The sequence below is a fragment of the Chiloscyllium punctatum genome, chromosome 35, assembly GCF_047496795.1.
Source record: "Chiloscyllium punctatum isolate Juve2018m chromosome 35, sChiPun1.3, whole genome shotgun sequence".
NCBI lineage: Eukaryota > Metazoa > Chordata > Chondrichthyes > Orectolobiformes > Hemiscylliidae > Chiloscyllium > Chiloscyllium punctatum.
In genome coordinates this window covers 47900583-47917358 of record NC_092773.1, presented here as the reverse complement: position 1 = coordinate 47917358, position 16776 = coordinate 47900583, and positions in this window count along the sequence as shown.

Below are 16776 nucleotides of genomic sequence, written 5' to 3'. Positions count from 1 at the left end.
CATGTTTCGGATTGTGACTCCAGGATCCTTAAAGCAAGGGGGAGCAGCCCCAAGTCGTATTTTCCAAAGTCACTAATTACATACGTACCAAAAGAGATGGGGATTTAAGGCAGATATCCACGGAGTTAGGGTGGATGCTTAGAGCTAGGACAAAGGTTTTATCGCTCATTTGTTACCTGTGCCACCTGCTACCGAAGCCAGATATATGGGGACGGATGAATTGAACACTTGACGACAGGGATGGTGCAAGAGGGAGGGTTTCGGATGCCTGGATAATTAAGGTTCATTCTGGCGTAGTTCGGACCTTTACAACCAGGTTGTTCTACAGCTGAAACCGAAGAGTACCATTACCCTGTGCGGGAGATGGGTGAGATTGATTTGTTAATGCTCTTTGGGAAGGTTTCAACAAAATCAGCAGGGGGATGGGAACCTAAAGTATAGCCTTAGCATCCAGGAGGTTGTGAGTAGTAGGGCCATAAAAAAATTTCAAAGTCGCAATTGCACAGAAGGTTAGTTTGAAGTGTGTCCAGTTCAACGCCAGGATAATGTGGTTGATCTTGCCACATGGGTTGGTATCTGGGACTTTGATGTTCTGGCCATTTCACAGACATAGGTAGAGCAGGGACGGGAACAATTGTTGCAGGTTCCTGGATTGAGATGTCTCAATTAGAACAGATAGGATGCTAAAAGATGGGAAGATGTGGCATTTTCAGAGAAGAACGGTTTTACGGCAGGGGAAACAACATTTGAAACTCATCTATTGAGGCGGTATGGGCTGAGGTGAGAAATAGGAAAGGAGAGGTCAACTTTTTGGGAGTTTTGCATCGACCTCGGAATAGCTCCAGCGATGTAATGGGTAGTGCAAATGTAACTCTTGATAGGAGCGTGAGTGCCAGTGTTGTTGTTGTGGGGGTATTTGTCTTTCTGAATATTTCCATATTGTACAAGGTTCCCAATGTCTCAGCATATCATGCCGTCTATAATAGATACATATACACCAATTCCTCCACATGTCTTGAAATGTTGGAAATGTAACAGTATACAGTGCCTCAAAACTGTGGTAATACATATTGCGTCATTTCAGTTGTCCAAATGAAGTGGTCTTAAAATGTTTCATTGAGCTGAAAAAGTTCCATTAAACCTATGCTTTAATTCAAATGCGTCGTCTATGACGTGCCAATGAAATGGATTGTTCTAAGAATAACATAGAACATAGAACATAGAACAATACAGCACAGAACAGGCCCTTCGGCCCACGATGTTGTGCCGAACTTCTATCCTAGATTAAGCACCCATCCATGTACCTATCCAAATGCCGCTTAAAGGTCGCCAATGAATCTGACTCTACCACACCCACGGGCAGCGCATTCCATGCCCCCACCACTCTCTGGGTAAAGAACCCACCCCTGACATCTCCCCTATACCTTCCACCCTTCACCTTAAATTTATGTCCCCTTGTAACACTCTGTTGTACCCGGGGAAAAAGTTTCTGACTGTCTACCCTATCTATTCCTCTGATCATCTTATAAACCTCTATCAAGTCACCCCTCATCCTTCGCCGTTCCAACGAGAAAAGGCCGAGAACTCTCAACCTATCCTCGTACGACCTACTCTCCATTCCAGGCAACATCCTGGTAAATCTTCTCTGCACCCTCTCCAAAGCTTCCACATCTTTCCTAAAGTGAGGCGACCAGAACTGCACACAGTACTCCAACTGTGGCCTAACCAAAGTCCTGTACAGCTGCAACATCACCTCACGACTCTTGAATTCAATCCCTCTGCTAATGAACGAAAATACTCCATAGGCCTTCTTACAAACTCTATCCACCTGAGTGGCAACCTTCAAAGATCTATGTACATAGACCCCAAGATCCCTCTGTTCCTCCACCTGACCAAGAACCCTACCATTAACCCTGTATTCCGCATTCTTATTTGTTCTTCCAAAATGGACAACTTCACACTTGGCAGGGTTGAACTCCATCTGCCACTCCTCAGCCCAGCTCTGCATCATATCTAAGTCCCTCTGCAGCCGACAACAGCCCTCCTCACTGTCCACAACTCCACCTATCTTTGTATCATAACGAAGGTCTGCTACAGGAGGAGAGTTCTGAGTGGCATAGAATGATCTCATTTTCTGGGGAGTAATACAAAATCAGGAAAGATACGTCCCTTTTTCTAGGATGGAGCTGAATCCGTCAGAAAGCTTCTGATATACCTGTTTTAATTTCCTCATTCAAATATACACTGTTCCACTTGCCACTTGCAAGAAAAAAAGCATGGTGCATGCTCACGTGTCACATATATTCAACCGAGGGACTTGGATGTTGGAGGCATGTGGGTCACAGGATTAAGATTATGCATATGTTATTCAATGCTACTGTCACATTTTGTGGTAATATATATAAATATTACCGCCTTGCCTCAATAACAGAAGCTGTTAGGATTTCGCTGTAACTTGTTTTTTTACTCTGCCTCCCTCTTGCAGTCAATTTAGTGACGATTGCTATACTTTTCCGTGGAAAGTGTGGGCTCACAGCATGCACCACATGTTATCTTATGGCCATGTCAACGGTGGATCTATTATTCGTCATCTTTGAGATCATACTCAGCAAAATCAAAAATGATTATTTCCCACAATCGTTCCTGGACATCACTCCTGCTTGCAGTGTTCGCTATGCCCTGCGCCGTGCAATTATAGACTGTTCTGTCTGGTTTACGATAGTTTTCACTCTGGATCGACATGTCACAATTTGTTGTGAGAAGTTGAAAACTAAATTCTGTACTAAAAAAACTGCAACTGTGGTTTTAGCAATAACTGGAATCCTGTTGTGTTTGAAAAACATTCCTACCTACTTCAGATTCCGGCCATCAATGATTATAGACGACGTACCATGGGGCTGTTTTAATTCTTATGCATATTATTATGACCCTGTGTGGATTAGTTTTAGAAACTTTGAGAAGATTTTAACTCCAATCATCCCATTTGCATTAATTCTGTGCCTCAACGCACTGACAGTGAAATACATATTCGTTGCCAGTCAAGTCCGGAAGGGTCTGAAGGGTCAGACTAAGGGAGAAAAACACAGAGACCCAGAGATGGAGAATCGAAAGCAGTCTGTCATTTTACTTTTTGCGCTATCTGGCTCCTTCATTTTTCTGTGGTTATGGTATATTTTGTATTATTTTGGTGTTGATGATCCTTTGGATAACGATGGCAAGTATGCATTTAAACATGTTGCATATATGTTACGGAATTTGAACTGCTGCACTAACACGATTGTTTATGTAGCCACTCTCGCCAAGTTCAGAGAGAAGCTCAGGAACCCATTAGAAGCTATTTTTGGGTGAAGAATTCATCAAAAAAGACGACCAAGCAAAATGTGAGCTGCATAGGGAACAGAGGACCCTTAAATTAAACAATGTAATTTGAAAGTGGTGTTAACGATTCATATGAAATGGAAAGCTCTGGAATGAGAAGAACAGAGAACATAAGATATTGCAGCGCAGTACAGGCCCTTCGGCTCTCGATGTTGCACCGATCTGTAGAACGAATCTAAAGTCCATCGATCCAAAACAATTCCATTTTTACTAATACGTTTGTCAAGTAACCAGTTAAATGGACTTAACGTTGGCGATGCTACTATTGTTTATGTCAGTGCATTCCATGCCCCTACTACTTTCGGAATTTAAAATATAGTACCGCTGATATCTGTCCAATATCTATCCCCACTCAAATTAAAGCTGTTAGCCATCACAATGCAAAGGAAAAAGGCTCCAATTGACCACCCTATCTAATCCTCTCACGATCTTGTCTGTCTCAATAAATTCAGATCTCGACTTTCTTCACTGGAGTTAAAACAACCTCGATTCGATCAGCGTTTCCTCGTAACGCCTTCACCCCATACCAGCCAATACAGTAGTAAAACTCATTTGAACCGATTCCAAAATTTCCACATACTTCCCATAATGTGCCGACCGGAACTAGGACCAAAGGTTCAGTTGCGGCTACGCAAGAGTTTTGTACGTTTGCAACATAACCTCGTGGCTCCGGAACTCAGTTGCACTACCAATAAAAGCTAACATACTATATATCTTCTTAATAACACTGTGGCATGGGTGGCAACTTTGAGGGATCTATATACAAGGACACCAAATTGATTCTACTCAACAGCACTCGCAAGAATCTTACCATTAGTCCATTACACAGTCTTCCTGTTGTTTCTTCGAAAGTGAATCACCTCACACTTATCCGCATTAAACGTAATTTTCCATCTCTCAACCCAACTCTGCAGCTTATCTATGTTCCTCAGTGACATGCAACATCCTTCAGAGCTACCCACAATTGAACTGACCTGAGTGTCATTCGCTAATTTACTAACACAGCCTAACACGCTCTCACCTTGGTGATTTCGAGGAATGACAAACACTCCTAATACTCCACTCCTAACTGAACTCGAGAACGAACATTTCCCACCAACAACCACTCTTTGTCTTCTTTCCGCTGGCCAACTTCTGATCCAAATAGCTAAGTCACTGTCAATCCCATACCTCTGTATTTTCTCCGATAACTGACCGTAGGGAACTTTATAAAATGTCTATCTTAACTCAGTATACACCTGATTAAACGCTTCAATCTCATTTACCTGTTTGCTCACCATTTAAAAGAACTCTATAAATTTGTGAGGCACGGCTTATACTTCACCAAACCCGGTGACGATATTTAATCAACATATTCCTCGCTAGTTTATTATAAATCCTATCTTTTAAAACGTTTTCCAGCATTTTAACCTTACCTAAAGTCCATCTCTCTACTTATAATTACTAGTGTCGCTTCTACTTCCCTTCTTGAACAAGGAAACAACATTTGTTATCGTCCAGACATTTGGCACTTCGACTGTATAAAATGACGACATGAAGATCAAAGCCAAAAGCCTGGCAATCTCCTCCATGGCTCCTCGGATTTATCCTGGGGGCATATATATTTTCCCACTTTCCAGAATTGCTAATACCTCCTCCTTGTGAACGTAAATCCAAACTAGTGAAGTAGCCTGTATCATGGCATTCTCCTCGACAGCATTGTATTTTTTCCAGTGCGAATCCGAACGAAAAATATTCATGTAGCACTTCCACTATCTCTTCATACTCCACGCACAACTTCCCGCTACTCTCCTTGATCGGGTCTAATCTATTTCTAGCCATTCCTTTTTCCTAATATAGCTTTAGAAACCTTTCGAATTTTCCTTGTTCCTACCTGTCAAAAAGCATTTCCTTTCCCAACTAAAATGTGAGTTTCAAGCACCCGAACTGAGCCTTCATTTCTCATTAGAACATGAAGCCTTCCTTTTCCTCTTTTCAACAGATTCAACTTCTTTCGTAAAACCCGACTCCCGCGCTTGACCACTCCCTCCCTGCCAGACAAGTACGTATGTATCAAGGATATTCAGTAGTTGTTCATTGACTGAGCTCCAAATTTCTTTTGTGCTCATCTCCTGCAGTTTCATTTCACATTTTATGCAACCTAAATCTTGCTTAATCGCATTAGAATAATTCTTGCCTGTGATATATACCTATCCCTTTCCACCACTAAAATAAACATCACTGCTCCTTCTCCCCACATGGAAACTGAAAACACGACCTGAGACACCACGGGCCCTGACACTTGCGAGGCAACATTCCTCTCCTAACACCAGAATATCCTACCTATCCTCTTACCTATGGAGTCCTCAGGGATTAATGCTTTGCTCATCTCCCACTTTCTCTTCTGTACAAACGGTGCCGACACTGTACCACGGTCAAGTACCACATGGCTTACCCATGGTAAGTTATCTGCCCAAATAGTATACAAAAGCGTATACTTAGTTTAGAGGGAACCGAAACAACGGTTCCCTGCAATGCCTGCCGGTTCCCTTTCCGTCCCCGACAATAAACCATCCCATCTTTTTGTTGTCCCTGAGGTGCGCTGACCTCCTCGTAAATTCTCACAACAACCCGTTCCCCCTCCCTTATGTTCCGAAGTTCATGCAAATTCAGCTCCACTTCCCTAATACATTTTACGAGGAGTTGGAGTTGTGTCCAATTTCCGCAGATGAAGTCAGCATGGACATGAGTGGTGACCCTTACCCTCCACATTGTGCAGTATCAACATGCAACTGCCCAATCCACAATTCCCACTTTCTGAATTCCCAAAGAGACTGTTGAATCAAAATGAGCAAAATAAAGCTTATTTCTGTACCAATCCAGCGCACAGAAACGTTGTTTTTTTTCCTTTGGTTAGAGGAGGAGGATGGGTCGGAGACATTACCTAAGTAGTGTTTCAGGTGATGAAACCATGCAAATATATTTCTTCATTTGATCAGCAGTCCAACCTCCACCTCTGCTCAGCAATTACTCTGCCTATTCAAGAGGTAAGTTTAAATAGTTTTGCATTTTCCTTCCCAGCTGGCCCTGGACCTCACTCCCACTCCTCCCACTGCCACTGCTACTGGTAAAAAGACAATGTCGTCAGCTGTTTGATTCCAGACAGTAGAGTGTCGAGATCAAAAGGTCACATTTGGAAGATATGAGGTGACAGAGCAGGAGAATGTAGCCATGTCAAACAACAAAGTATAAAACGAAAGACTAAACAAATAGATATTCCTCCTATTAAATTAACCAGTCATTATACTGAGATTATGCCCAATAATTGTGAATTTTCTGACAAATTGAAAAAGCATTTTGACTTCTATGCTGTCAAGTACTCTAACAATCTCAAATGCGTTATTAAGGTCACCTCTCATTCTTACAAATCTCAATGAGTGTAGGTTGATTCTACTGAAACTCCCTTCATCACATAGAACCTCCAGCGTTGTCATTAAGCTAATGCACGTTCTCTGGAAAGCTTCAATCGCCAGTACATCATTCCCTTAATCATATAATCCCTTTAGTGTGGATGCAGGTACTTCAAGAGGACAAGTCTCTTCCAACGATCCGAGGAGTAGCCCTTGCAGTTAAATTCCCCTATATTTACCCGTGACAAATGCACCTACCATACACACCCCTTAACACTATAGGCAGTTTTGCATGGCCAATTCACCCAACTTGCACATGTTTGGATTGTGGAGCACATCGGAGCACCTGAAAGAAACCCATGCGGACACGGCGAGACTTTGCAAATTCCACATAGTCGGTCACCCGATGCTTGAATCATATCTGGGTTTCTGGCCCTGTGAGACAGCAGTGCTAACCACTGAGCCACTGTGCCTCTCTCCCCCCCTCGCCCCCCCGCCCCCAATACAGGACGATACAGGAACCACAACGATTCTCAGTACTCCAACGGTCGACTGACTCATACCCAATACATTTCTACGAAATCCTCTCCACTGTTACAGGCAATTAATTTTGAAATAAATAAAGAAATTACATTTCGGTTCATCGGTATTAGTTAATCTAGGATATTAATCTTTCTTTTTCATGGACAAGCATTCTCAAATGCATCTGCTCTATTACTTTCTGCAGCCTTTCTCCATTCAAATTATATACTGCTCTCCAAAGCCTCTTACCAACCTGTGTAACATCACATTGTCCAGCATTATATTCCATCACCCAATTGTAACACCAGAGGATATTTATTGCTTTGAATCTGCTTGGCCGAAAGATATAGTGGCTCCTGTTCACTGCTGCAATGCAAGCAAGTCAAAGACAACAATGCTCCTCTCATTCATTTCATGGGTTTGCCAGAGCAATGAGTACTGCCTGTAGCCCTTTCCTCTATGATTTACTTGTTTCGGCCGGCTCCAGCATTCAGTAAGATTATGGCAGACGATATGTTTTCGTTCCTCATTTCTCAGTAGATGAAAGGATGCAGGAGTTCATTCAGCGTTTCCACTGGATTGCAAATGAATCACAGAATGCTGTAGAACTGCCTTCAGTACCAAATCCCATCGGTGTGTCAGCTGATACCCCAAAGATATATTTAGCTAAGGCCGTCCAGATCTGAGTCTGCAATCCCCATAAAAGTCTTAAAGGAGGGCATTTCCCACACGACCGTTTGAAATATCCTTCGTGAAACTCAGCAACCTTACTCCACCCAAACTACAGTCATAACGCCTCATTTTCAATCACGTGACTCCTTTCCCTGCAACTGTGTCTCTGTGTCTGGACTTTCCAACAAATTGAAATGACGTACCATCTGATTTTTGTATAGTATTCAGCACCATTCCTCGGATACTGAAAACGTTCATGTTCAAATTCAGCAGAATTGCACTTTGCCAAGATTTTTGCTAAAATGTCACAAATAACATTTGCACCACATACTTGATTCAAAATGGACATCTTCAACAGGATATAACAACGCCATCGCCTCTTGAAACCTAATGGCGTCACAATCATTGAATCCCCAGTATCAACGTTGTGGGAGTTACTATTGTCCAGAAACTTAACTCGAAAAACCATATAAATACCAAGGCCACAAAAAAGTAAAAACACATCAGAGTACAGGAACACGGCACGAAGTAATTCATCTCCTAACAATGTTCTCTAAGCAAGTTAGCATTTCTATTTCAAGTTACTGATAAATGTACAACCATGGTACTCCAATCGCACAGAACGGTCAGTGTATTATTGGCTTCTCCGATCTCAGCAAAGCTTTTGGTTGGATAGTGATTTCATGTTGCTTAGTGCAGGTTCATTGCTCCTTGGAAGTGGAGCCGCAGGTAAACAGGAGAATGAATGATCCGTTTGGTATGCTTTCATTTATTTGTCAGAGCACTGAGTATAGGAGTTGGGATGTCATGTTGCCACTATACAGGATATTGTTTAGGTCACTTTTGGAATATTGCGTGCAGTTCTGACTCCCTTCCTGTTGGAACAATATTTTGAAACTTGAAATGGTTCAGAAAATATTTACAATGATTTTGCCAGGTTTGGACGATTTGAGCTATAAGGAGAAGGTGAATAGGCTGGGGCTGTTTTCCCTGCAGCGTCGAAGGCAAAGGTGTGAGCTCATAGATGTTTATAAAATCATGAGTGGCATGGATAGGATGAATAGTAAAAGTATTTTCGCTGTGGGTGTGTAGGAGTAGAGAGCTATATGGCGTAAATTTAGACTGAGAGGGAAATGGTATAAAAGGGAACAAAGGTGTAACTTTCACTCAGAGGGTGGTGCATGTATGGAATGAGGTAGTGGTGGAGGCTGGTACAATTGCAAAATCTAAAAGGCATCTGGATGGGGCGATGAATATGAAGTGTTGATATGGATATGGACCAAGTGCTGGCAAATGGAAGTAGATTAAATTAGGCTACCTGGGCGGTATGGACGAGTTGGACTGAATGGTCTATTTCCATGCTACACAGCCCTATGACTCTGTGCCTGTATAACAGCATGAATCTTCCGGCCATTGAATTAAATTTTGAACACATATCAGAAAATGAAAACTGCATCAATAATATCCATATCGCATTTTTTCTTTCCCATAGTAAATATAGTGACAATTGCCATCCTGTCTCGGGAAATTGTTGAGTTTCTGCGTGCAGCACCCCCCAACTTTTGGCCATCACAGCGGTTATCACTGAGGTTATACTCCATAAAATCAATCCGACTACTTCCCAAAACGTTTCTTGGATATCACTCCTGTGTACAGTTTTCATTATGCCCTGAACCGTGCAGTTATAGACTGCTCTATTTTCGTCACCATTGCTTTCACCTTCGATCCATTTGTTGCCATTTGCTGCAGCAGAGTTTTAAATTGAAATGTTGTACCAAAAGGACTGCACGTGTAGTTCTGATTATCACAAGAATTCTACCCTGCTTTAAAAAATACGTACCTATTTATTTTAGATTTAGATGTTCAAAAACCATCAACAATGTAGCATGGTACTCTTCAAATACACAGGCGTATCTCTATGATCCCGTATGGAGACTATTTAAACGATTTGAAAAGGTCTTTACGCCAAAATTCCCGTTAATTTTAATTACCTTGTGGAAAATACCGACAATAAGACACATTTTAAGCTCCACCCATGTCTGCAAGTGACTTAAAGGCTAAAGGAATGAAGAGAAAAGCAGTGACCAAGAAAATGAAGATAGTGTGTACTTTTACTGTTCGCCATATCCACTAATTTCATACTTCTATGGTTGTAGTATATCTTAAAATATTTTAACATAGATTATCCATTAGATAGTGCTAGTGAATATACATTCACAGTAGTAGCGTACATGTTGCAGGATTTAAGTTGCTTTACGAAGTTCATTATTTATGTGGCAACTCACTCCAAATTTAGATAACAGTTCAGGAATATAGCGAGACCTTTTTTTTAAGGTAAATTGGCATATTTATAAATAAACAAAGGAATTGAATCAACCTAATGGACAACAAGTAATAGCTGGAAGACATAAGGATAAAGTGTTTCAGTTGTACATTGGTGATATAGTCATAGAGTTAAATAGATGTCCAAGCCGTCCATGACGACCAGATATCCCAAGCCAATCTTGTCCCACCTTGCAGCACCTGGCACATCTACCTCCAAACCCTTCCTATTCATATACCCATCCAAATGCCTCTGAAATGTTGCAATTGTAACAGCCTCCACCACATCCTCTGGCAGCTCATTCCATGCACGTACCACCGTCTGCATAAAAACGTTGCCCCTGAGGTCTTATTTTTTATATATTTCCCCTCTCACCGTAAACCTATGCCCTCTAGTTCTGGAATCCCTGACACCAGCGTGGGTTGGTACCTGGGATTTCGATGTTGTGGCTATTACAGAGACATGGGTAGAACAGGGACAGGATTGGCTGTTGCAGGATCCAGGGTTCAAATGTTTTAATAGGTTCAGAGGTGGGGGTAAAAGAGGAGGAGGTGTGACATTGCTTATCAAAGATAGTTTTACAGCAGTGGAAAGGACGATGGATGACGACTCTCCATCTGAGGTAGTTTGGGCTGAGGTTAGGAATAGGAAAGGTGAGGACACCCAGTTTTAAGTTTACAACAGGCCTCTTAATAATCTGAGAGACGTCGAAGAAAGGATTGCAAGGATGATTCAGGAGAAGAGTGAAAGTAATAGGGTGGTTGTTATGGGGGTCTTTAACTTTACTGATATTGAGAGGGAAAGCTATAGCTCGAGTTCGTTAGATGGGTCCGTGTTTGCCCAATGTGTGCAGGAGGGTTTCCTGACACAATATGTCACAGGCCAACAAGAGGTGAGGCCATACTGGATTTGGTTGTGGGGAACGAACCAGGCCGGGTGTTAGAATTGGATGTAGGTGAACAATTTGGGGACAGTGACCACAACTCGGTGACTTTTACTTTAGTGATGGAGAGGGATAAGTGTGTACTTCAGGGCAAGAGTTATAGCTGGGGGCAGGGAAATCATGACGCGGTCAGTCATGACTTAGGATGCGTGGCTTGGAAAAGTAGGCTTCAAGGCAAGGGCGCAATTGATCTGTGGAGCTTGTTCAAGGAGCAACTATTGAGTGTCCTTGATAAGTATGTACCTGTCAGGCAGGGAGGAAAGGGTCGTGTGAGGAAGCCGTGGTTTAATAAGGAGTTGGAAGCCCTTGTTAAAGCGAAGAAGGCGGCCTATGTAAAGATGAGGGGTGAAGGTTCAATTGGGGCGATTGAGAGTTATAAGGTAGCCAGGAAGGATCTGAAGAGAGAGCTAAGAGCAGCAAGAAGGGGACATGAAAAGTCCTTAGTTGGTAGGATTAGGAAAAAACCAAAGGCTTTCTATACTTATGTCAGGAATAAAAGAATGTCTGGGGTAGGAATAGGTCCAGTCAAGGATAGTAGTGGGAAGTAGCGTGTGGAGGCTGAAGAGATTGGGGAGACACTGAATGAATACTTTTCGTCAGTATTCACTCAGGAACAGGACATTGTTGCTGATGTGAATACTGAGTCACAATTAATTAGAATGGACGGCTTTGAGGTATGTAGGGAAGAGGTGTTGGAAATTCTGGAAAGGGTGAAAATAGATGAGTCCCCTGGGCCTGATGGCACTTATCCTAGGATTCTCTGGGAAGCAAGGGAGGATATTGCAGAGCCATTGGCCTTGATTTTTATGTCCTCGTTGTCTACAGGAATAGTGCCAGAAGACTGCAGGATAGCAAATGTGGTTCTCTTGTTCAAGAAGGGAAGTAGGGATAACCCTAGTAACTATAGGCCAGTGAGTCGTACTTCTGTTGGGGCAAAGTCTTCGAGAGAATTGTAAGGGATAGGATTCATGAACATCTGGATAGGAATAATGTGATCAAGGATAGTCAGTATGGTTTTGTATAGGGCAGATCGTGCATCATAAACTTTATTGAATTCTTTGAGAAGGTGACTAAGGAGGTGGACGAGGGTAAAGTGGTAGATGTGGTGTATTTGGATTTTAGTAAGGCGCTTGATAAGTTTCCCCATGGTAGTCTACTGCAAAAAATACGGAGGTATGTCATTGAGGGTGAGTTTGACGGTTTGGATTAGGAATTAGCGAGCTGGAAGAAGACAGAAGGTAATAGTTGATGGTAAAGGTTCATCTTGGAGTGCAGTTACTTGCGGTATTCCGCAAGGATCTGTTTTGGGACCATTGCTGTTTGTCATTTTTATAAATGACCTGGAGGAGGGGCTAGACGTTTGGGTGAGCAAGTTTGCTGTTGATACGGAAGTCGGTGGAATTGTTGACAGTGAGGAAGGATGTGTCAGGATACAGCAGAAAGGTGGCAAATGGAGTTCAATGTGGGTCAGTGTGAGGTGATTCACTTTGGTATGAGTAACAAAAAGATGGGGTACTGGGCTAATTGTCGGATACTTGGTAGTGTGGATGAGCAGAGGGATCTTGTTGTCCATGTACACAGATCTCTGAAAGTTGCCACCCAGGTAAATAGTGCAGTGAAGAAGGCATATGGGGTACTGGCATTTTTTGGTTGAGGAATTGAGTTCCGGAGTACTGAGGTCATGTTGCAGTTATAGAAGACTCTGGTGCTGCCGCATGTGGAATATTGTGTGCAGTTTTGGTCGCCATACCATAGGAAGGATGTGGAGGCACTGGAACGGGTGCAGAGGAGGTTTACCAGGATGTTGCCTGGAATGGTAGAAAGATCGTATGAGGAAAGGCTGAGGCACTTGGGGCTGTTTTCATTGGAGAAAAGAAGGTTTGTGGTGACTTGATGGAGGTGTAAAAGATGATTAGGGGGTTTAGATAGGGTTGACCATGAGAACCTTTTACCACGTATGGAGTTGGCTATTACGGGCGGGTCATAGCTTCAAATTAAGGGGTGGTAGGTATATGACAGATGTTAGGGATAGATACTTTACTCAGCGAGTCGTGAGTTCATGGAATGCCCTGCCAGTAGCAGTGGTGGACTCTCGCTCTTTATGGGCATTGAAACGGCATTGGATAGGCATCTGGAGGATCGTGGGCTATTGTAGGTTAGGTGGGCTTGGATCGGTGCAACATCGAGGGCCAAAGGGCCTGTACTGCGCTCTATTTTTACTATGTTCATTGTGCTATGTTCGATATGTGCCATCTAGAATCGCAGAGAACGCTCGAAATTCATCAATGTTCAAAGACCATGTTTTGGCTCATCGTCAAGACTATCCATATGATTGTGATAAAGGAATTCCATTTCTGTTTCTTTGCACCAAATGAATTGACCAATTTTAGTCCATTGGAATTAGTTTTTTGGTCATGAATTGAGAAGATTGTTAAAATTTATTACGTAGAAATGGGTAATTCAGAAATTAGATACCACATATTTGGACGATATGTCAAATTTATCGAATGTTTAAAACAGCCGGGGAGTTGTCTAGAGAACATTTAAAAATATCACAGCATACAACATAACAGGAAGCAGACAAGAAATCAAAGATTGACAGTTTTACTAGCCAGAATAAGGTAATCGTGAAACGTCTCATTATTCAATGTTAGTGAATTTTCAAAGGCAGTGATGATTAAAACACAGTTAGGATCTGGGATAATTTCTTGAACTGTTTTTGGCCTCATGTGATATATCTTGCCGCCTCATAAATACATTCAGTACTTTGTCATTAATTACTTCCTGAGGTAATGAATTCCGCAGACTCACCATTATTTGGGTGAAGAAATGTCTCGTCATGTCCATCCTACATTGGTCCAAACTGTATCATCACACAGTGAACCCTGTTTCTGGACTCACTGATCATCGGGAACAACTGTCTTGACTACACTTGGAAATATATTTTTGTCTCTATGACGTCCCGCCTCACTCGTCTGACGTCCCGCGAAATAATCCTAAAATAGTTATCTCTCCTGAAACATCAGTCCTGCCATTCCTGGAATTAGCCTGGGAAGCGTTTCCTGCCCTCCCGGGTAACCAACAGCATCATTCCTCAGAAAAGCGGACAAAAACTACACAATTTATTGTAGGTGTGACCTCGTCAAGGCCTTGTATAACTGCAACAATGCATCAATGCTCCTTAACGTGAAACATCGCACAATGAAGGTCAACATATATTTTGCCACTTTTCATCATGTGCTGCACCTGCATTTTTACCTACATTGATTGTGCCCAATGTTTCACAGGTCCTGCTGTACATACTCAATTTATAACCATTCGAGATCATTAATTGGCAATTTAGCACTTTCAAGACTGCCCACCAATCAATAAGATCATGACTAATCAATGCTATGTTCTGGCTTTCTTTCCCTCCCTGCGGAAATCTTGAATATTTAAAAGAGGGACAATCTGTTCCTTGAGCTGATTAAGCATCTTCTTGTTTTTCCCATCAAAAACCTCGCATTTATCCAAATTACATTGAATCTGCTGCTTTTGCTGTCCGATGTACTGCTTTTATTCACACTGCACGCCATTGAGTCTGGCATTCAAATTTATGCTTGCACATTTTTGTAAATGTTATCTCATGCACTGGGATGTTGCTCAGGATGAAGACGTCGCTAATTTATTATACTCGTCCTGAGCTTTCTGTGTCTGGCTGGGAAAAAATGGCACTCCACTCTCACATGGCTACGAATAACGCAGTTGCAACACTGTGAACAATTTCGTATCCCTTATTTATCGAAATTTATTCTGGTATTTGACACAGTGCAGTGAAGATTTACTGGACTGATACTGTGTCTGGAGGTACTACGTCATGAGGCTAGTTTGAGTCAGTCATGCTTCCATACATTGGAAAGTACGAAGTTTGCCTTTTTAGGTCTTTCTATTTCAGAAAGGAAAGACTTATCACAGAGGGAATGCAACGAAAGTTCATGAGGCTGGTGCCCAAGATGCCAAGACTGTCTCAAGAGGGCACATTGCTTCATCTCGGGAAATCCAGATTCAGGGGATACAGTCTCAGGATATAAGCTACACTGAGATGCACAGAAACGTCTCTACTCTCAAACTTGATCAAACTTTGGAATTCTCTGCGTACCATAAAAGGCTTCCGTTATCAAGACTCTGAATATGCTGACAGAAGAGTTTATTTTAAAAAAGATATTCAAGTTATGAAGCAGCGGGGAAAGAAAGGCAGAATATGGCGTTGAAGTAAATAATCTATCATAGTCACATTGATTAGTCGGGCAGGCTTGAAAGAGCTGAACGTTGTATTCCTGTTTCTCTGACATTTGGTTTTGACATTTTAATTGACTCCTGAGATTTTTATCGTGAACAGTATCAACGATCGTATGTTAGAAGCATATCAAAAACTGTTTTGAAGTGTACGTTACTGCATTTAATAAATGTTATTTATTTTTGCAGAAACTGCTTATTGTCGTTCTGATGATGAAAGTGAACTCCAGAATGTCTGCTGTCTTCTCAGTAAACTCACCACAGAAATATGTCTTTGCTCTTGTTGGTCAATCCACGTGGTACTTCATGAATCTTCCTAATTGCTGCAGTTGTAGCAGGTGTCATGTCTTGTATGATGTGAATACAAACACTTTCAAAGAACACAGTGTGTCTTTCAACATCGTTGGTACTGAATTCGTCGGCAAGAATGTGAATTAGGTAAATCATTGATGGAGAGTAGCAGGCCGGATAGTATGCAAGGAGAAAGTGATTGGAACGAATCGATTGTTCTTCCAAAGGACCAGTATCTCTGGGTGGGCCAAACAGCCGCCTCCATTGCTGTACTTTTCCTTCACTCTACCCCGTCTGTTTTCTATTATTTGCACGTACTCACATATGTTACCAGTCTAATCTATGCATAAGTAACAACTCTAATCATCACAAATGCCTTTGTCCTTTTCATTCTGCTGTCTCCAGGCGGAATGGCGACCAAGCTAGCAAGAAACAAACAAGGAACACGGACTTCCACAGAGGACGTTTTCACATGATGTTCCTGATTCTTTGTTGCTATTTCATCAGCAGAGGCAGGACAGTTCAGGTCAATCAGTAAGAGGTATCCTTGCCCAAGTTTGAAATGAAGCCATCAGAGGTTGCGCGGTCTGGAATACGTTCTGTGGACACCAACTGCAACTGCCTCTCCATTGTATACCACGGTGCCACCACCTCTGCTGGGTCTGTGCTGACGGTGAGACAGCACATATCCAATTATGGTGATTGGCTGTCAGTATGATTCCGTGAGTATGTCTATGTTAAGCTTGACTAGTCTGTTAGAAAGCTCTCCCAATTCTGGGATTAGCCCACAGATGTTAGTGAGGAGCATGTGCAGCGTGGACAGTACATATCTTTTCTGGTGCTGAGTAAGATGCCAATATATCCATCCAGTTTCTTTGAGTCTTCGTAGCTATTGGTAGAACTAAATGGATTGCTTGGACACTTGAGAGGACAATTGAGATTCAACCATGTTGCTGTGTGTCTGAAGTCACATGTTGGCCAAA